The sequence below is a fragment of the Staurois parvus genome, unplaced genomic scaffold (genome assembly GCF_062004578.1).
Source record: "Staurois parvus isolate SC_StPar_1 unplaced genomic scaffold, SC_StPar_1.0 ptg000165l, whole genome shotgun sequence".
In the NCBI taxonomy this organism is placed as follows: Eukaryota; Metazoa; Chordata; class Amphibia; order Anura; family Ranidae; genus Staurois; species Staurois parvus.
The window spans coordinates 7,691,526-7,712,758 of NW_028317961.1; the positions used below are offsets into that span (position 1 = coordinate 7,691,526).

The window sequence follows — 21,233 nt, forward strand, 5'->3', positions numbered from 1 at the left end:
ATTAAGAAATGTCATGCTGTACTAAGAAATTTAAATGTGCAAATACAGTGCAATACAATTTCTTAATATATAATATATAAAATGTGATAATAAGCAACATCATTGTTCTATATTGAGAAATTGTATCGCACTGTATTTGCACATTTCACTTTGTTAGTGCAGCACATTTGTTAACACACATTACATGCATTGGTGCGTTGAGGTGCCATTCTTTGTGAACAGCACCCCAATACGCTAAGCCAGCGCAAATGTGTTGCGGTACATCGCAATGCATGGCAACACTTCATAGTGCTTTGCAGTGCATTACAAATTCTATGACATGTCTAATTTTAGGGACCTTTTTGGTGTGTTGGCAGATTAATAAGTTTAGTGTATCTTAACACGTAATGTAAAGCACTGCAAAAATGTAAAAGTTCCTGAAAGTTTCTTCTGCTTTGTTGACTATGCTTGAAAATTCTGATGGCAGAGTATGGGTGGCTCTAGGTGTTTTTCTTAGAGTCTCATGAAACAATGTATCAATTCATAACTTGGTAGTAGGAACCATTCTTTCATGCCTGAGGTTTATCAGATGTGCCTCTGCAGTGGCTACTGTGTATTGTGTCATTGCATTTCACTCTCTTCCCACCCCAATGACATCCTCCTTTCAAATGAAAGCAGGTAAACAAAAGGAAATGTCCTTTTGAAGTTGTCTTCGGTATCACCCTGTTGTGGGAAGAGATGTTGAAGTCTTTCTCAAACTTTTTTGTTAATGAACGTATGGTAGATTTTATAGATGCATTTCTAAAGTTTTCTTTTCACTAATTACTTAAGTATTGTTGTCCATGGGATTGTTTTGTGGGTTCAACATCAAATACTTCACTACGGAAACGTTTTGCTATTTATACCAGATCAAGCAAAATTTAGGTAATATTGATCATTTTTTCTGTACATTTTGTTTTTAATCATTATTTTATATAAGGTTTGTGTTTCCTGATATTTTAAAACTAGCTTGGAACACAGAGAAAATGTACTGGCTTTATTGATATCAATTGATGCAATGGGGGAGATTTATTAAAACTGGTGCACACAGAATCTGGTGCAGCTGTACATATTAACCAATCAGCTTCCAGGTTTTATTGTCAAAGCTTAATTGAACAAGCTGAAGTTAGAAGCTGATTGGCTACCACGCACAGCTGCACCAGATTCTGAGTGCTTCAGTTTTATTAAATCTCTTCCAATGTATTCAAAACATTACCATGACTCCTACTAATAACCTCGAATTAAAAAGCTTATAACTGATTCTGATTCTTTTAAGTATGAAGATTTGTGTTGATGAAAATGACGCTTGAGGCATAACTGTATTTGGCTAGTAACGTAAAGGGGTTCTCTGCCATAAAGAATATTTCCAGCTTTTACTAACCATCAAAGCCTAATTTAATAATGAATGTAATAATAATGTACCTATGTTGCTGCATTAATGTACCCAGGGTCAGGACAAGGGGTGGGCAGAAGGGGCGGCTGCCCATGGCGCAGTGGTTTATTGCATGGATGGGGGTGCTTTCCTTCTGTGACAGCAGCAGTGATTTTGACAAGCAAGTGACTATTAGGCAAAGGATTCCCTAAGCTTGCACATCATGATTGGGGGGGGCGCAGTTTGGCATCTTTACCCTGGGCGCTGGATGACCTTGTCCCAGCACTGAATGTACCTGTTTACCAGCAAAGGAGAACCCTCACAACATTTATTATGCTTGCAAAGGTGTGCAAAATTATGATTGCATACATATTGTATAGTGAGATCATTAATAAATGTGGTTTGCTGAGCTTCAGCATCTGAAAATACACCAGCTGGTGGTAGAAATAGTAGAAGTATTATTATTATTATTAGTAGTAGTAGTAGTAGTAGCACCAAGAATCAAATAGGATTTCTGTAATGTTTTAGGCCCCTTTTACATGGTGTTCCGTATGCCCGTTTTTCATCTGTCCGTTTACAGATTAAAAAACAGACACTCATGTATTTCTATGGACTAGCGGATGTAAAAGGATGATCATCTGTTTACACCCATTAATGTCCACATCCGTTAACATCCATTTTTTTGAACGAAAGAAAACCCTATTTTTCTTTCATTAAAAAACCCCGAAACAGATAAAAAATGGATGCAAACGGACAAAACTGGATGTAAACGGATGAAAAACGGATGTAAAATAGACAAAAACGGATGTATACGGACAAAAAACTGATGTAAATGGGTAAAAAGGGATGTAAACAGATGTAAAGTGATGGAAAAACGGATGGAAAAAGACAAAAACAGATGTACACGGACAAAAAACTGATGTAAATGGGTGAAAACGGATGTAAACAGATGTAAAGTGGTGGAAAAACGGATGTAAACTGATGAAAAACTGATGTGAACTGATCCATTTTTTCTTGGAAAAAACGTGACTGAACTGATGAAAAAAACGGAACAGCCACGTGACAGAGGCCTAAAAGTGGTATTAAACCAAAAAGCAAACAATTACTATATTGTAGATTATCAATCCATAGATGTAGTAGTTGCATCAGTTTTCTTTTTTACGCTTTTGTTCCTTTATTTTCATCTGGTGACCCAGTCAGTAAGTCTGTTTTTTTTTTAACAGAACAAGCTGTTATGCAGATTTATATATATTGTAATGATAATGCCAGCACTTGTATTTTCTTATTTTTTTCATGAACTTGGTGTGTGTGTTCTTGGGGCCTACTCCTCATCTCTGTTTGTGCTTTTATTTTTAGTATATTAGGCCCCAAATTGAGTATCACTCACATCTTTTACTGTGTAGAGAATTGCAATGTTATAATTCACTTGAAGCTGGTGAATTTTTGTACTGTGGCTTCTCCGATTAGACCAGGGGTGCTCAACCTGTGGGCCACATGTGGCCACCGGAGCCCTCTGATGTTGTCCTCGACCTAAAACCAGGGAAGAGCACTCCTCTAATACCTGCAGAGTAGGACCAGGACCTTTCTGTGAGTACCTCACATGTGTGCTGGGAGCGCGCAGGGCGTGTGCTCTCAGCACATATGTTTTTTGTTACATGAACGCAGATGTGCGGCCGCTCGGTGACTAGGCCCAGACGCCGGGAGGCCGCACATTTGCGCGCGGCCGGCGTGAAGGGGTTAAACTGCTTTTTCACATAACAAACATACAAGAACAAGGCAAGTAGGTGGATGCTGCCATAAAAGCCAACAAACCAGGTTCAGTCCAGATACATAAAAAATTCGAATTGCCATCCCCAAAAACATTATATTATAATACACTGGGCCAAAAGTCAATACAAACAGACCCCACTGTTATCCAAAAGCAAACACCAACAGCATCCAAAACGAGAAGAAAGAAGAAGGAAACGAAAAGGGAAAGAAGGGAGAAAGAAGTGAAAAAAAGGGGGCTGGATACAACACAGAAAGGAAAAAAGAATAAAGCCACAGCAAAGGGGCAAAGAGAGAATGACGAAGGGACTCAAGCCATCGAGCGCAGCAAGGAATCATATTCACTTGAACAGGTAAAGAGAGACCAGTGGATCCATCTTTGGTGGAACTGGACCTCCTGACCCCGAACCTCCGCCATAATATTTTCCGTTGAGTGTATGTCCTCCACCCTAGATAACCACATAGAAATAGAGGGGGGAGCCTCCTGCTTCCAGAGAACCAGTATACAGGCCCGAACAGCATTGAGCAAATGCACCGAGACTTGTTTTTACCACGCAGCACCAAGTAATGGTGTAGCATCAGTGGTTGCAATGGTGACCCCACCCCATGCTCCAGCTTCCCTGTCACATTCTGTTTTACACATGGACAGAAGTGGCAGACTATACAGGAATCTCCATTTTCCTCCTGCAACTGCTAAAACATCTCCCCTCCCTTCCACCAGCATTCAGCAGCTGCAGGAGAAATATGTTCAATATGATATTCAAAATAAAAAATGTAATTTCATTGTGGCCTGCGACCAGTTATCAAATCACCTAAGTGATCCTCGCTTTTTTCAAAAGGTTGAGCACATCTTGGCCAGGCAAAGCATAGATGGCTATTTACACTGCACTTTGTGCACTTTGTGAGGGGTGGACATGAAGGGCTATCTCTGTGGTAATGCAAAAGGCAGTCACATAAAGCTGGGAACATATATACCAGAAAACCACATTTTAAAGAGCATAGTTTTTTTTTTTCAACAATCTTTCAGGTTATCTAGACATAGATAGTTTGGGGATTATTAGGTTATACTGCCACCTTCAGAAGAATTAGAGACTGGCAAAGCAAAGGACATCCTAGTATAACCCCTCCTGTTCCCAGCATGCCTCAGTATTTTGCTAGTGTCCTTAGGACATCTGCTCTGAGAGAAGCAAAACTTTTTTTCTTTTTATCAGGGCTTTTTTTTCTTTAACCACTTGCCTACCAGGCACTTATACCCCCTTATTTACCTGGCCAATTTTCAGCTTTCAGCGCTGCCGCACTTTGATTGACAATTGCGCGGTCATGCAACATTGTACCCATATGAAATTTTGATCATTTTTTTCTCACAAATAGAGCTTTCTTTTGGTGGTATTTAATCGCCACTGGGCGCTTTACTTTTTGTGCTATAAATAAAAAAAGTGCAAAAAATTTGAAAAAAAAAAAAGTTTCTTTGTTTCTATTATAAAATTTTTCAAACAGGTAATTTTTCTCCTTCACTGATGTGCGTTGATGAGGCAGCACTGATGGGCACTGATAGGCGGCACTGATGGGCACTGATAGGCAGCACTAAAGGGCACTGATAGACAGCACTAATGAGGTGTCACGGATAGGCGGCACTAATATGCAGCACTGATAGGCGGCACTGATAGGTGACACTGATGATGGGTACTGATAGATGGCACTGACTGGCATCACTGCTGGGCACTGACTGGCGGCACTGACTGGCACAACTGCTGGGCACTGACTGGTGGCACTGACTGGCAGCACTGCTGGGCTGCACTGGTGGGTGGCACTGGTGGGCAGCACTGGTGGGTGGGCACAGGTGGGTGGCACTGGTGGGCACAGGTGGGTGGGCACAGGTGGGTGGCACTGTTGGGCACAGGTGGGTGGCACTTCTGGGCACAGGTGTGTGACACTGCAGAGTGGCACAGGTGGGTGCACTGCTGGGCACAGGTGGGTGCACTGCTGGGCACAGGTGGGTGCACTGCTGGGCACAGGTGGGTGATCTGCTGGGCACAGGTGGGCAGAGCTAGTGGGCGCACTGCTGGGCACAGGTGGGCGGAACTTGCGGGTGGCACTGCTGGGCACCGATCATCAGGGCACTGATCATCAGTGCCCTGATGATCGGTGCCGATCCCCGCTCTGACAACTGTCGGTTCTCGGCAGTACTTTCCTCACGATCTGCCAGCGGCACTTGCATTTCCATCTGATCAGCGCGTCATTGGACACCTTTGATCACGTGGTAAAAGGCCGCTGTGATTGGCCTTTTACCACATCACGTGATCAGCTGTGTCCGTAGGACACAGCGATCACGGAGATCGCTGGGTGCGCGCCCCCTGGGGAGCGCAGGAGAGCGCGTTCTGGGAGGCCGTCATATGACGTCCACTCAGAACCAGCCGGCCGCAGTGCAGCCGTCATTCAGCTATCTGCGGTTGGCAACTAGTTAAGCAAGATTCTTCAGTTGCTGCAAAGCCACTGAGGCTCCTTTTTACAGCTTCCAGATTGATTACTCCACGGCTTTGCATCAGGAGGTTGTACATAGACTCTACCAGGAGGAAATAGGAAGGTGAGTCTGTAATGATACGCTTTGGGCATAAAAATCTTTTTAGGTGCTCACCTAGGCACATGGTGTAATGCATTGAGTTAGCCACAGAGTACTGTACAGATCCAGGGTTGTGGTCCATCCATCTGGTGGAACCCTGTTCCTAAACATGTCTTGGGGTCATACCCACTGAAGGGGAAAAAACTATCCAGAGGGGGCATGTTCATCTGAACCCTGCCTGGCACACTCCAGCCTATGTGCACTGTGGGGCAACAGATCACATTTTGGATCACTGCTGTGGTCAATCAGGGCACTGGTCCAGAGGTAGCCTGGTGTGTGCCCTCTCACGATCTCACAGGAGATAACACTAGAGCCCTTGGCCCTTCTATGACCACAAACTGATGGCAGGAGGTGGTTGTGAGTACCACTTTTGGGGACTGCACATTAGTAGATCTGTAATTGTTTCTTTTTGGTTTTCAGCTTCAGACATCCGTTTCCCATATTTTCAAGGTGGCACTCGATCTTTTCTCCTCACATTGATTGTGTTTTATCAGGTGGACATTCGTGCATCAGCTCATACCGGCTTTGGTCATAAGATTTCTTCAGGTGGCTACTTAGGCTCTGTTGAACCAACTGTGCTAACCTGTTGGTTTTTGTGGGTCTGTTAGTCTTGTTCCAAGAAAGTAGAATTATTTTGTCTTATTTGTAAAAATCTTTTCCTTGGAGTACATTATGGAACAAAGGTTCCTTCCGTCTGTTCTTATGACCCGCTGCTATCACCGCTTACTACAAAACTAAAGCATGGGGGAGGGTTGCACTTGGCTATCTATACAGGTGTTGCTTTGCTAGTGTCCAGTTCTACTGAATGTTTCAGTAAACCTAATGTTCCAGAATACTAACAAATATATGAAATTTTACAATTTCTGTGACTTTTTATATATTGTTTATTTGTTCTGGGCCCTTTGACTCGGGAGTGTTTAGGAATGGCAACAATTGAACTAGGACTTTCATAAGGAGGCCAATAACTGCTGGCTACATATACTGTATTTTCCTGACTGATATTAGGTCTGTGGTTACTGCTGTAGTGGCAGCAATTGTGCATTGTAATCTCCTATCCACAGGGCAATCTGGGAAAGGGTTCTTTACTATCCTTAGGGTCTTAATAGGGTCTGCCGTCTAGAACAAGTAAAAAACCTCTTCCGTAGATTATGATATGCTGCAGCTGTACCAGCTGTTCACAGAAGGACAATAGAATCAAATTTAAACATAATATCAGCATGTTATGTATAGTATGCCTTTACATACATTGCATCTAATTTTAAACTTGCTATCAATCTTGACTAGCTGTCATTAAAGATTTTAAAATCCCTAAGAATAGGATGCCTTGGCATAAATATTTATTAATGACTCTCACAGTCCTGAGAGCTTGGTCTAATAATAAAGTTGTGGAACACTGGCCTTGTGAAACGAAGGCAGTCACTTCTTAATCTGAACTCCCATTGCTTACTTACAGAGTTCATCAATCATGTTTTATGAGTTTTAACCCAACTCAGACGCCTATCTGTCATTTCAACATTGTAGTGGTGACAAAAACTGGTGCCGAAAATGTGCTGCAGGTGTAACTTTCACTCATGCTATTTCTGGGCTGTTCAAACTCTGTGTAGTCATCTAAGGGAAGAGCGCCATCTTAAGTCCTAGATTAGCAGTTCACGTTATGTGTTGCAATAGACTAACCTGGCATGAGAGGTTTGGCAACATTCTGCGTGTGAAACCACTAAAGGTGTCGATTGCAAAGTGATTGGCTTAAAACCCTTTCTCAGTGAGGCTCCTAGCATTGCCTGCTTTATTACAATTTGTGTCTCTTGAGAATTTTTACTCAAAACAGATTAGTAGGTGAATGCCATTGTGCTCCAGTAAATGTTGGAGGTGAAAGGTTATTTTTTTTTTACAAGTTATAAAGTGCTTAATTGTTTCTTATTGTTATGGGCTCATGTTATCTAACAGTACATTCAGTATAAGTTTGGAAATGCAACACGCTTGATTATGAGTTCTGAAGAGAATCTGTGCAATCTTTGAACCAATTAAATCCCACCCCTTATTTTTCCAGAAGATTTTACAAAATGTAATACTTAAAACTGCATTCTACAACAGGAACCTCCACTTTCTACAGCTTTGTTAATGTTTGTACCTTTTGTGGTTACACTATTGCTTTGCAGTGTTGGGATCCCAGGTTTCATTTCAACTACAAATGCTATTTATATGGTGTTTGCATCTTGTTCTTATATTTATATACCATAGGTTTCCTCCTGCATGCTAAAACATAGTGTAAGTTGCTTTTAAAGACACATATTTATGTAAATAGTTAATGCCTTTTTTTCCAAAGAACTCAAGGAAAAGTAAATTTAAAAAATAATAATTTATAGTATACTGGTGAGTTTTTATTTTCATGGGCATACTTTTATGTAGTTAGTATTTACAGTATATAATTGATTGATGTGACATGATTGTTAAGAATTTTTAACAGTAATACATGAATGGTCAACTATGGATTTATACTGGCAAGTATTTTTTTAAAATGCTCCCAGTTCCAAAACAGGGGCGTCAAGTCATGTAACTCATACTTGCTAGGTCTTATGGGTGGTAGGCATGTTCAATAAAATATCTCAATACATAAATAGTAAGTGAACTTTTTTCTATGCATGCTTTGCTATTTTGAAAAGAAATAGTGGCTGTGGCATCTAAGTGGCCCTAATTCTGTGACACCATTTCATATCAGTAGTTCCTCCACACAGTTTCCTCAGCTCTGATGATTTTAAAAGTGCAGTGTTCACCTGGTACTCATGGCTGCAAGCCCTTAAATCGGGCTCTTCATAGCCCATTTTCATTTATAACAAGGGAGGACCTGAACTGTTGAAGTGGTACCCAAAAAGTCAAGCAGATGGCAAAGGACTAGTCACAAGCATTGCCTGAGGTCTTTCTGCAGTTTTTTTCCCCAAAATTGACTTGTGATGCCCTGTACTGCACCATGGCTTTGTTTGGATGTGGCCAGCTTATTAGAGAAACAGGGCTTTCCTTCCTCATGTCAGAGCTGTCACTCCAATGACTGGGGTTCTGGTGAAAGGAAAGTAATATTCAAGAAGCAGCAGGAGAGGTTAAGGAATTGCAAACTCACATAATAAAGCAGAAACTGGGATATCCTTTCACTGTAGGTTGTCAGCTTTCTCTCCAGCAAGGATATCCATTTTACACTGTTTTACTGGGCATAACCTGGCTTACTATATTGTGAAAAATACTAAGTTCATTTATATGAAATTACTGTATTAGCTCTCATCATGGAAACAGATTTTGGTCAATAACTGTATAGGAAAGGTTGCCTATTTACCCACACCTTTTATGCACAGTCCTACTGTTCTATAATGAATAAATGAAGAAAATCATCAATAAAAGCAATAAATAACACACCGTTGACTGCTACACATTTTTTCAGGGGTACACAGGTAAGCTCATTGTCTATTGTGAGTTGGGAATAGCTGATGAAATACTTCATAAAGCTTCAATCCTTAGTATACCAAGGCTAACAATTATCCGAGCAGCAGCAAAGCCTGAAAATGAAATGTGTGTTACCCAACTGCTGACAAGCTAAGTTAGTCATATGTTATGCTGATAGGATTACAACTCCATTGTACTTCCCATCATGATGAGTATGAAAATGGATATGGTCTTTGCTGCCAAACTGATTTGGAGCTATCCTGGGATCCTCCTACAGGTTTTTTTAACCCCATATAGTCATCCTTTATGGCCAAGTCACTTGCTTATATTTGTCTTTTTATAGTACATAGCTGGATAGAATTTACCTTCATATACCTTTATTAAAAGAAAAAGCTGTTCTTCATTTACCTTTTAAATATGTAAACTGAAAATATATATTGTAACCTCTTTATCAGAAAACTATACTTTTTTGTATTTATTTGTTATAAGAAGGACAACTAAGTCTCAGTGGTCTGTGTGGAAAAACACATATTTAACTGGCACACACTCCTAGGTAGGCAAATGAACATCAAATGCAATGTGTTGTGGGTAACAGGGAGCTGATGGGTTAATTACTCAGCCTGGGTGGCTTCTGAATCAGCACTGGGCCTCCTGTGCTCTTTGACATATCTTCAGTCTCCTGTCTCCTCTCCCTGTCACAGCAAAACCTAAAGATATAATAGCTATCTGGTTACCAGCAGCGGACATCCATATTTCATATGGCTGGTGAAAATTGTAAGAAGGATGGATTAAAATCCTAACATGGAAGAGTAAGGATAGCTTTACTGTATGCAGAAAAAGTATTGTGATTGTTTTATGTTAGCGGATCAAAACCCTAGTCATTTTTACACAGCGTGTTCTAATTTCTGCAAATATTTATTTTTTATATTAGAATTCAGCTTTATTATAAGAGATACGTTTTCTTTACAGTTGTTCTATAAACATTTATTTTTTATGTGAGCATTTTATTTTCATAATTGTGGATATGGTATTAAAGGTGTTTCTTGCGTGTGGCGAACGCTGAGTATACAGCTTTTAAAATATTTGAATGCAATGTGTCTGTCATTTAGATTATAGTAATTGTTAGAAAAATTCCATACAGAATACAGTTTAGATTTTTCTTAAAGTGAAAATGTCATTTTAAGCCCATTTCTTGTAACTGGAAAAGTCATATATAGACCCTGTTACTGCATTGCTTGAAGGTGTTTGGGTGAAACCTGCAGTGCAAACAACCATAGTGCAGCGAACAGACATAATATATCACAAACAAAACCAATCTGATCCGCTGTCAGCATTTTTCTGTGTCATTAGAATTCATTCTTTTCTGTCATTTAGAGACCTAGTTATGGTATTCCAATTTGTAATAAATTTTATTTTAATTTAGTAAGTTAAAATACATTTACTAAATTTGCTAAAAGTCTTTTCAGTCTTTTTTTTAATAAGGTATTGCAAAGTGCATTGACCCGTAATAACTGATCAGATTACAATTTAAACAAAATAAATCTTTGGAAGGTGATTCCTGATCGAATAATTACTATGGAATGTTGCCCTTTGTTTTGCCTTACTAAACAAGTTAATTTGTGTTCTCTGTGTAAACTGGCACATAATACACTCAATAATATGTATTAAATTATATCACCATACAAGGTGCTTGTTGATTACTATGACGATTTTACTTTGTTGTGACAGCAAATAGTTAATTTAAAACACTATACTTACATCAAGACCTGTTTTGTCTGGGCATTTCGAAAACACAGTTCATAAAACTGCCATTTTTGTTGTTGCTCGATATAAATATAAAAGATCATAGTAAACCCTTTTATCCATGAAGCAGCCTAATAACATAACACTGAGATCCAAGTCACAAGTTAGAAGACTCGAAAACAATAAGGAGCAGATGTGTCATTGTGACAGCCGGTGAGCAGAGTCTCAGGAAGGTGGCTTGATCAAAAGAGCCTTAGGATATATACAGCACACTGGATAGCCACTGAAAGACAGGAGTTGTTGATGGTAGTGACCTCTGAGAGCAAGTCATCTTACTATAAACAGAAAGGTGTGGAAAGCCATTGGTTTGAGCAGAACTTGTTTACTATCCAGATCGCCTCTTTAGTTAACTTAAATAACTGCTGGGAGCTGGCAGCACAGTGACAACTCAAGGGACGACAAAGTGTCTTAGAGCTATTCGATTCAAGACAATACTGACAGCTAACACAGACCCTTGTGATACTGAAATCCAGCACCTTCTCTATTACTCCCACTGCTCGCTTGGATTGTGTTTTCCTAAATGGCTTACCGGACATAAGCTTTTCCTGTTGACTGATTTTTTTCTTCTCGTAAATTTGAAATTGTGGGAATTTTCCTAGACATTCAAAGGTAAGTTTGCTCTTAATGGCCAGTATATCAGTACTAAGGTGCTGATTTTCAGAAAATATGGTATATTGCAGGATTGCAGGCCTAACACGGGCGACTAAGAAGCATATCTGTGCTTGCATGTTTCATTTTTGATGTATATCATTCGCAATATTTAGGTGTGCTTTCTGTTTTTTATTTTATAGCTGTATTAGATAGACATTTTTATACCAGTACTTTCTAGTATAGTTATGTGAAGAATTGCATACTCGTATGTAATGTTTTACTTATATCAATGTTTTTTATGTTCTACACCATGCGGTGAAGAAATGTAGTTGTTGAAATAGTTTATTTGCAGAATATATACCTTTAAATATAACTTTAGCACATAAAAGTACAGTGTAATAAAGTATACATATGTTTTATTGTAGCTGGTCATGCTCTTCAAAGTTTATGTTACTTGCATTTGTAACTTTAAGAACAGGCAGTTGTCTTCAGCTCATGTCTTATTCTAGAATGCTGTTGAAACATTTGATTAAATAAGCAATGTAACAAGTGCACTTCTTGAGTGGTAAGCCATGCACTACAAACACTTTTTATAGTGTGTAAAGTTTGATACACAATATATATATATATATATATATATATATAGAAAGAGACATAGTTTATTTGAAAAAATTATAAAGGAAAACAAATAAAACCTTCAATTGTTCATTGGCTTGATATCGTTTTTTGATATGTTGTACTGTTGAGGAATGGATTATTAGGAAAGCTGTTGAGTTGCTGGAGCCAATGCACTGTTTAGTTTGGTTTGCAGGGTCTGATGAACAGCATGCTGCAGGATTTTGTTACATGCTCGTTTTCAGCGCTTCGTGCACTGATAGTTTCTTGAAGTGAGCTTGTGCTTATCTATCCACTATAAATCCCATTGTGTACATGCATAGTCTGTAAACAGCTATGAATTTGTTTTTGGATTTTGATATAAATTGGTTAGATTGTTTGTACTGTCAAATGGTTTACATGTATTGACTAACAATGACCAGGAATGTATTGGAATTTCTCATTTTAAACTATTTTTATTTATTTTTCTCCCCTAAGCAAATCAAATGTGTACAACTGAATGGCGAAAAAATTTATTTAGTCCTCCTTGAGCTTTATGTTATCTGTTACTCTGAAAAAAATTATATTGGTTTGTTTATCAGTTTATAAAAAGACATCTGTATTTTGAATAGGTAACTGCTTTCAAGCGCAGAGAAGTTATACGTGTTTCCCTTTCCCCTACCACATGGCTGTAGTCTCTAGGTTAATAAACTGTTGCCTGCTATACATTCTATTATCTTCATTTCTGTTATAAGGGTATTGAAGCTATACAGAACTCTACAACCATAAAATGAATCTGTAAAAACACCTTAATACTTCCTAAATTACACCATGCCATAGAGAAAGAACACAACACCAGCATGGCTGCACTGTAATATTCATTTATTTTCAGCATAGGAGCATTTCCAGGTCTGTGTCAGGCTTAGTTTGGCAGTAACCCTCCAGACATTCAGATCCTAAAAAGGGTTAAGAAAGCTCTATTAATACCAGGAGCCTGTGTGGCTAGCTGTGAAAGATAAGATCTGTGGCTAGTAAATCAAAATGCCTCAATAAAATACTTTGCTATACAATGAAAAACTAATATTACATTACATGGTGTTAGCTTTCTTCCACACGCCTTTCCCTGCGTGATTGGCATTATTTCAGTGCACTTACAGTGCTCGTATGAGAATGGATTTTATAGCTTAGCATTTTTTAGCTGCAGTGAGCTAATGAAAGTAGATTTCTTCTATTTAAAAAATTAGATGTGCTGCTTCCTATTTCTAGAGTTGTTTTAAAAAGTGAAGCCCATCTATTAAAGCATGCTAGTGGACTGCTCATTTTGTTGAACATAAATGGGATCTAATCTGCGCCTGTGGGGTATACCGTCTTTTGAAGTGTCTGTGATGAGCAGCCTTATTAAAGGCCTTGTAGTTTGTAAGCAACCTGTTTTGTTAACATTGTGACTAATGTGGCTTTTATGTCAGTGTTCTGACATCCAAGAACAAAAGAGGAAGATCTGTTATATTTTCTTGCACCTTCATGCACTTGCCTACATCTATATAGAATTGTTGTATGGTGAAATCATGCATGTGTAGAGTGTGGATTTTAATTACTGGTGTAACAGACAATAAAGCAATTGTCGATAACAACTTGTAAACTGTGAGATATTGTTTTCAGTTAGCACTGGAATCTAAGGGAACATGAGATCAATGCCAGGAATCAAAGAAAAAGGGAAAAAAGGGGGATACCATGTCCTATACACAGAAATGACACTAAGGAAAAAACATAAATTGACTTTTCCGTTACCCCACATAACACCAGAGCTATAGAAACAAAATATGTATGTATTACACAATTTCTCTATAAAGCATAAACAAAGTATAAAAACAAGATAAGCGGTTCACCCCAACATACCATAGGAGGTGATGCAGCCACCACATATGGTATGTTGGGGTGTACCACTTATCTTGTTTTTATACTTTGTTTATGTTTTTATAGTGAAATTATGTAATAAATACATATCTTGTTTCTATAGTTCTGGTGTACTGTGTGCATGGGGTAATGAAAAAGTCAATTTATGTTTTTTCATTAGTTGCACTGGAATCTGATTTGTATTTAACAAGTGAACTGGGTATTTCATCTTTCATTTGGCAGATTCTGCACAGTCTGCACAACAAATATCATACAATACTGTAAACATCCCTTATTATTTTTAAATTGTACATGTAATGGTTTGTTCCAACTGCAGAGGAAAAAATTTGTCAGTGGTGGGGGGAATTAACAATGATCCCGACAGAGAGTGATAAAATGAATTAGGCAGGCTGTTCTTTCTGTAGATGTATGCCCACAGTTATAACACATAAGGATCAATTTGCTAGGAGCAGAGACTGTTCATTTAGCAAATTGCATGTTCACTTACCTTAGGTAATAAAGTATGTCTGTGTTCACTTTGAAGACCCAATCATGTTGAGAGGAAGTTAAAATAAAAAGTATCAAGATTCTGGCCTTTCATTTGAATAGATAATAGAAGTAAACATACCTTCACTTTGCTAAGTGAACATTCAATGCTGGTTCAGTAAATCAACTCCATGGGGTGGTAAGCAGCAAGAATTTTTGGGGTTGATTTACAAAGGGGTAGAGAATGTTCATTTAATTTAGTTAAAAAAGGTAAAGCTTTAAAGTGTATAGTATTTCATGAATGAATCCAGTCATACCCAAGATAAAGTCCTGTTTTTTGTTCTTTTTCCTTTTTAAGTTCCGCCCTGATAGGCAAATAGAACTGTACAGCCAATTGAGTGCTGTGGTTGAAAAAAGCTTGTGCTAAACCATCTTAGTGACTCATTTATTAAAGTGTATCTATAGCCCAAACTCTCTTTTTTGGATAGAAAGGAGAAATGTTAAATCCTCCCCTTTAACTAAAATCTGCAACAGGGAAACAGACCACAATAAAAAGATGACAGGGTTCTTGAATTTCCATACGTAGCCTAAAACATCTTTACTTCTGTCTCTGTTGCCTTTGGAAAGTTTCCTTTACATACTGTCTGGTGAAAGGGTTGTCCCCAGGACAGTAAGCAAAAAAATCACCCTAATGGGGCCCCGGAGAGGAGGGAAATTTGACAGGGGTTCTTATATTTCCCCATTCTATCCAAAGAAAAAAATTGGTAGTTGTAGATATACTTTGAAACAAAAATGTAACATAATATATTTTATTTACAGTAAAAGTAAATTTTTTTTTGGTTTGGATAGAGTGCAGATGGATTAGAACACCTGTCAGTTTTTACCACTGTCTGTGCCCTCGTTGGAGAAATTCACCCTCTCTAACTGTCATGTTTAACAGTATCATTGAAAGTGAAAGTAAAAGAAACCCCCAATTTTGGTTTGTCCCCAGAAAAGTAATAGAGGGGAAATCATCCAATGGAGACACTAGTTCTGGAGACCGGGGACCCCAAAGGAGTTTCCTTACATTGACCCTCCCAACCCCCCCCCAGTTCCCAGCTCTTGTTTTGGCTGTAGGAAGTGGTAAATGTAAATCTCCCCAATGGAACACAGATGGCAAAAATTAAACTAACGGGTTACAACCATCCCTTACTTTACCCACAATGAAAAAACAGTTGTGTCTATAGTTCTATAGAAAGTATTAACAATCTTAGAAGAGGCTACATATCACTGGAGAGGCTTTATAACAGGGTAGTATAAAAGTAGTTCTGATCTTCTATTAATATGTGAATATGAAATGGTTTGCAATCATGAGCCATTTAAACAGATTGACTGGATAATTGACCTCCATTTGATGGAACAGCATGACTGTACCATGGCTAGTCCCACACCTTGACTTAGTCAACATCTGCAGTCAATGAAAAAAAAAAGTTTGTGGAATCCATAGTTTTGTGGAGACCTCTACAGCCATTGACAGACCTCATATATGTTTCAGTTGAAGGCGTAGGGTGCTCTGAATTGTCTTAAGAGTGAAACTAATAATTTAGTGCTTTAAGCTGCAATTTAAGCATTTGAAAAGGCTACTATTTTATTCTTATATCATTCTCTGGCAATGCTTAGATTGTTTCATTTTTCTTTTAATTCTGAAGATACTTTATGCTGTCTTACATAACTACAATTTTTATTTACACTGAACATTTTGAAAATCATACTTTAGCTCTTTTACTGTAATTGTTTTGGCATCATCTTTCATTTTAATGCCATCTGACTTATTCACTAACGAAACAAGTGCAATCACGTCTAACATTCACCCAGTAAAAATTCAGATTTCCCTGATGTTTAACTATGCCTTTAGTATTTATAAGTGAGATCATATACAGTGCGGCAAAAAAGTATTTAGTCAGCCACCAATTGTGCAAGTTCTCCCACTTAAAAAGATGAGAGAGGCCTGTAATTGGCATCATAGGTAGACCTCAACTATGAGAGACAAAATGAGAAAAAAAATCCAGACAATCACATTGGATGATTTGGAAAGAATTTATTTGCAAATTATGGTGGAAAATAAGTATTTGGTCAATATCGAAAGTTCATCTCAATACTTTGTTATATATCCTTTGTTGGCAATGACAGAGGTCAAACGTTTCCTGTAAGTCTTCACAAGGCTGGCACACACTGTTGCTGGTATGTTGGCCCATTCCTCCATGCAGATCTCCTCTAGAGCAGTGATGTGTTGGGGCTGTCGCTGGGCAACACGGACTTTCAATTCCCTCCAAAGGTTTTCTATGGGGTTGAGATCTGGAGACTGGCTAGGCCACTCCAGGACCTTGAAATGCTTCTTACGAAGCCACTCCTTCGTTGTCCAGGCGGTATGTTTGGGATCATTGTCATGTTGGAAGACCCAGCCACGTTTCATCTTCATTGCTGATGGAAGGAGGTTTGCACTTAAAATCTCAGGATACATGGCCCCATTCATTCTGTCCTGTACATGGATCAGTCATCCTGGTCCCTTTGCGGAGAAACAGCCCCAAAGCATGATGTTGCCACCCCCATGCTTTACAGTAAGTATGGTGTTCTTTGGATGCAACTCAGCATTCTCTCTCCTCCAAACATGACGAGTTGTGTTTCTACCAAACAGTTCTATTTTGGTTTCATCTGACCATATGACATTCTCCCAATCCTCTTCTGGATCACCCAAATGCTCTCTAGCAAACTTCAGACGGGCCCGGACATGTACTGGCTTAAGCAGGGGGACACGTCTGGCACTGCAGGATCTGAGTCCCTGGCGGCATAGTGTGTTACTGATGGTAGCCTTTGTTACGTTGGTCCCAGCTCTCTGCAGGTCATTCACTAGGTCCCCCCCGTGTGGTCCTGGGATTTTTGCTCACCGTTCTTGTGATCATTTTGACCCCACGGGGTGAGATCTTGTGGGGAGGTTATCAGTGGTCTTGTATGTCTTCCATTTTCTAAATATTGCTCCCACAGTTGATTTGTTCACACCAAGATGCTTGCCTACTGCAGATTCAGTCTTCCCAGCCTGGTGCAGGTCTACAATTTTGTTTCTGGTGTCCTTCGACAGCTCTTTGGTCTTCACTATAGTGGAGTTCGGAGTGTGACTGTTTGAGGTTGTGGACAGGTGTCTTTTATACTGATAACAAGTTCAAACAGGTGCCATTGATACAGGTAATGAGTGCAGGACAGAGGAGCCTCTTAAAGAAGAAGGTACAGGTCTGTGAGAGCCAGAAATCTTGCTTGTTTGTAGGTGACCAAATACTTATTTTCCACCATAAATTGCAAATAAATTCTTTCCAAATCAGCCAATGTGATTGTCTGGATTTTTTTTCTCATTTTGTCTCTCATAGTTGAGGTCTACCTATGACGCCACATACAGGCCTCTCTCAACTTTTTTAAGTGGGAGAACTTGCACAATTGGTGGCTGACTAAATACTTTTTTGCCACACTGTATTTAATACTTAATACTCGTACACTCACCGGCCACTTAATTAGGTACACCTTGCTAGTACCGGGTCGGACCCCCTTTTGCCTTCAGAACTGCCTTAATTCTTTGTGGCATAAATTCCACAAGGTGTTGGAAACATTTCTCAGAGATTTTGGTCCATATTGACATGAGTTACTGTTGCCTTTCTATCATCTCAAACCAGTCTGCCCATTCTCCTCTGACCTCAGACATCAATAAGGCATTTTCGTCCACACAACTGCAGCTCACTGGATATTCTTTTTTTTTTTGGACAATTCTCTGTAAACAGTAGAGATGGTTGTGTGGGAAAATCCCAGTAGACCAGCAGTTTTTAAAGTCCAGCCTGTCTGGCACCAACAACCATGCCACGTTCGAAGTTACTTAAATCCCCTTTCTTCCCCATTCTGATGCTCAGTTTGAAATTCAGCAAGTTGTCTTCACCAAGTCTACATGCCTAAATGCATTGAGTTGCTGCCGTGTGATTGGCTGATTACCAATTTGTGTTACCAAGCAATTGAACATGTGTAGCTAATAAAGTGACCGGTGAGTGTATATTGCAAAGATATTTGACTAGCGCTATCTTAAATATCAGTTAAAATTAATATTGTTGTTCATGCTAATTAACAGTATCAGATTTTTAAACTTAACTGGTCTCAAAGTTTAAAGGCATAGGAAACGTCCATTAAAAGGACTAGGAGAAACTAAAAATAAAATCTACTATATGTATAAAACCAAGAAAGAAAATGTTAAATATAATTCACATGGACAGACGGGAAGTAAAAAGTTCTGCCTTGTGCTGCTGGTTCCAAAAACTGAAGTTAAGAATGTGTGCATACTCTAACTGATAAGGGAAATTATTACTATTGATTGTTAACATAATACTACTAATTAAGACACCAGAACGTCTCCTGAAAGTATTTACTTTGTGCTTAGGGACAGGGTTGAGAATCAGTTGGCTTGATGATGGTTGAAATTATGTCTTTAAAACATGTTTTATCAATGGAGACAATTATGCATGTGTATTGTCCTCCAACTGTATGGTAGCTGTATTCAGAAACATGTTTATTCCTGCTCTGACAATGTTGTACCAAAGACCAAAGTTGCTTGTTAGGTTGATTTATTTTTACCCCATGTACACTCTTATGCTAGGCAAAGAACTTTGGTCATAGTGAGCTGTGTTTTTGAGCAACCTTTTTACAATGAAGTGGAGTCCTATTGCTTACTTTAAAGTAAAAGTAAAAGCAAATCCTAACCAACTCTAAACCTACTTCCAGCCACATTCTAAGCCTAATTTATCTAGTCCTGTAAAGAGAAAAAATCACTATACTTACCTATTCTGCAGCTGCTTCGGTCCCACTTTGAGCTGTCAGCGGTGGCTTCAGCGAGTAGGAGTGTGCAGGAGAGGCAGCCATCAAGGGAAGCTTCATAGTAAGTCTATGGGCCATGGATTTCCTGGCCCTTGTGGGTTGTCTCCTACACACAGAAGGCACTGCTGGAGGCTGGACCAGAGTGGCTGCAGAACCTTACTTTCTTCATACAGGGTCTTGTTGTGATATGTGGCGTGATGTGTATTATTTATGTATTGCATGTTGCTTTATGTATATTTATGCTTGATAGTGTTTGGTCACAGCACCTCCTCAAATTGGGAATGATCATTCTGATTTGGTTTATGGAGTATGGTTTACTACATTTGAGAATGTTAACAAAATACATTGAGTGAATATTCACTTCAATTATCCAGTCAGGTGTAGATGAAATAAGTAAACAGGGATTTTCTTTTTACATGATTTGATAATTAAAGTAAATCTTTCCACAATTTATTGTGTGAACATTCTAAATGATTTAGTAAATCAGCCTCACTATGTTGTTTGTGTGCTTTGTATTTCCCATTATGCCAAAAGTGTATGTAAGCTCTAACAATGAATATCTCTTCATTTCTGCATTTTGGTCTTGGTAAAAGCTGAAGTGTGGTTTTATGATTTTGGTTTTGGTAAAACGATCATCACAAGGGATTTGAAGTGCCTGTATATTATTCTCCATTTGTAAGTGCATTTACCTTGTTAAATCCATTTTTGTTACTGGTTTACACTATAGGAAGCGTCTTCTTTCTTTCCTCTATGATGCCATTGTAAATGAGCCCAGTTGTATACTGACCTGAGAGATTGCAGTGGCGCGGTTCCCATCCGGGGAGAGTTGGATATCCTATTGGAGTACACAAAGCTTTGTTTGACCACTCGTTACTGGGGGTCACTCAGTTCTGGTAACCCCCCCTTTTTCTTCACACTGAGGTGGCAATGTGGCTTTGTTGCGGGGAATTTTGGAGACGGTTGTGATTCATGATCACTTTCCTCTTGCTATACTCAGAAGATCACCTGATTTGTCTTTTCATTTGGAACTTTTACCTTTCTTTTTTCAACACTTTAAGAAACTTTCTGCACATATATTTTAATTCATAATGATTATGTTACACATAAGTTTATTACTTATTACAGGTACTTATATAGCACCATCAATTTACGCAGCACTTTACATACATATTGTACATTCACATCTGTCCCTAACCCTCCAGGGGCATTCAATCTAAGGACCCTAACTTACATATATACCTACACATACTTGGGCCATGTTAGAAAGGAGCCAATTCACCTACCAGCATGTCTTTGGCATGTGGGAGGAAACCGGAGTACCCAGAGGAAACCCACGCAGGCACAGGCAGAACATGCAAACTCCAGGTAGTAACAGAAAGAAGGATCAGTCGCACTCCGGAGGATTGATAAATATAGCGTATATTTATTGATCCATAGGACACACAAAACACCAGGACATGAATACAGGTCCTGTATTCATGTCCTGGTGTTTTGTGTGTCCTATGGATCAATAAATATACACTATATTCATCAATTCTCCAGTGTGCGGCTGACCCTTCTTGCTGTTGCATCGTGTGTGGTGGTGAACCATAACCTGTGCCTGTTGTAAATTGATCTGGATTGTTTGCCTGAGCGGTATACCTCTGTTCTTTGGATCCAGGCAGGTGGTGCCATGATTGGGATTTAAACCAATGACCCTATTACTGCCAGGTGGACATGCTAACCATTTAGCCACTGTGCTGATTTGTTGTTCACATTATTGCAATTTTATAGCGCAGC

At 39.0% G+C, this 21,233-nt stretch overlaps 1 protein-coding gene across 8 annotated transcripts in view; it reads left to right on the top strand.

The window, feature by feature from the left end:
* EYA4 (EYA transcriptional coactivator and phosphatase 4) overlaps window positions 1-21,233 on the top strand; it is a 355,737-nt gene that overhangs the window by 132,995 nt on the left and 201,509 nt on the right. Inside the window, exon 1 of one of the 8 annotated variants that reach the window (XM_089676188.1) lies at window positions 11,356-11,618. The exons of the other annotated variants lie outside the window; for them this stretch is intronic. The gene's annotated coding sequence lies outside the window, so the exon portion shown is untranslated. Of the gene's footprint in view, window positions 1-11,355; window positions 11,619-21,233 lie in introns of those variants that run through there. 8 annotated transcript variants of the gene reach the window in all.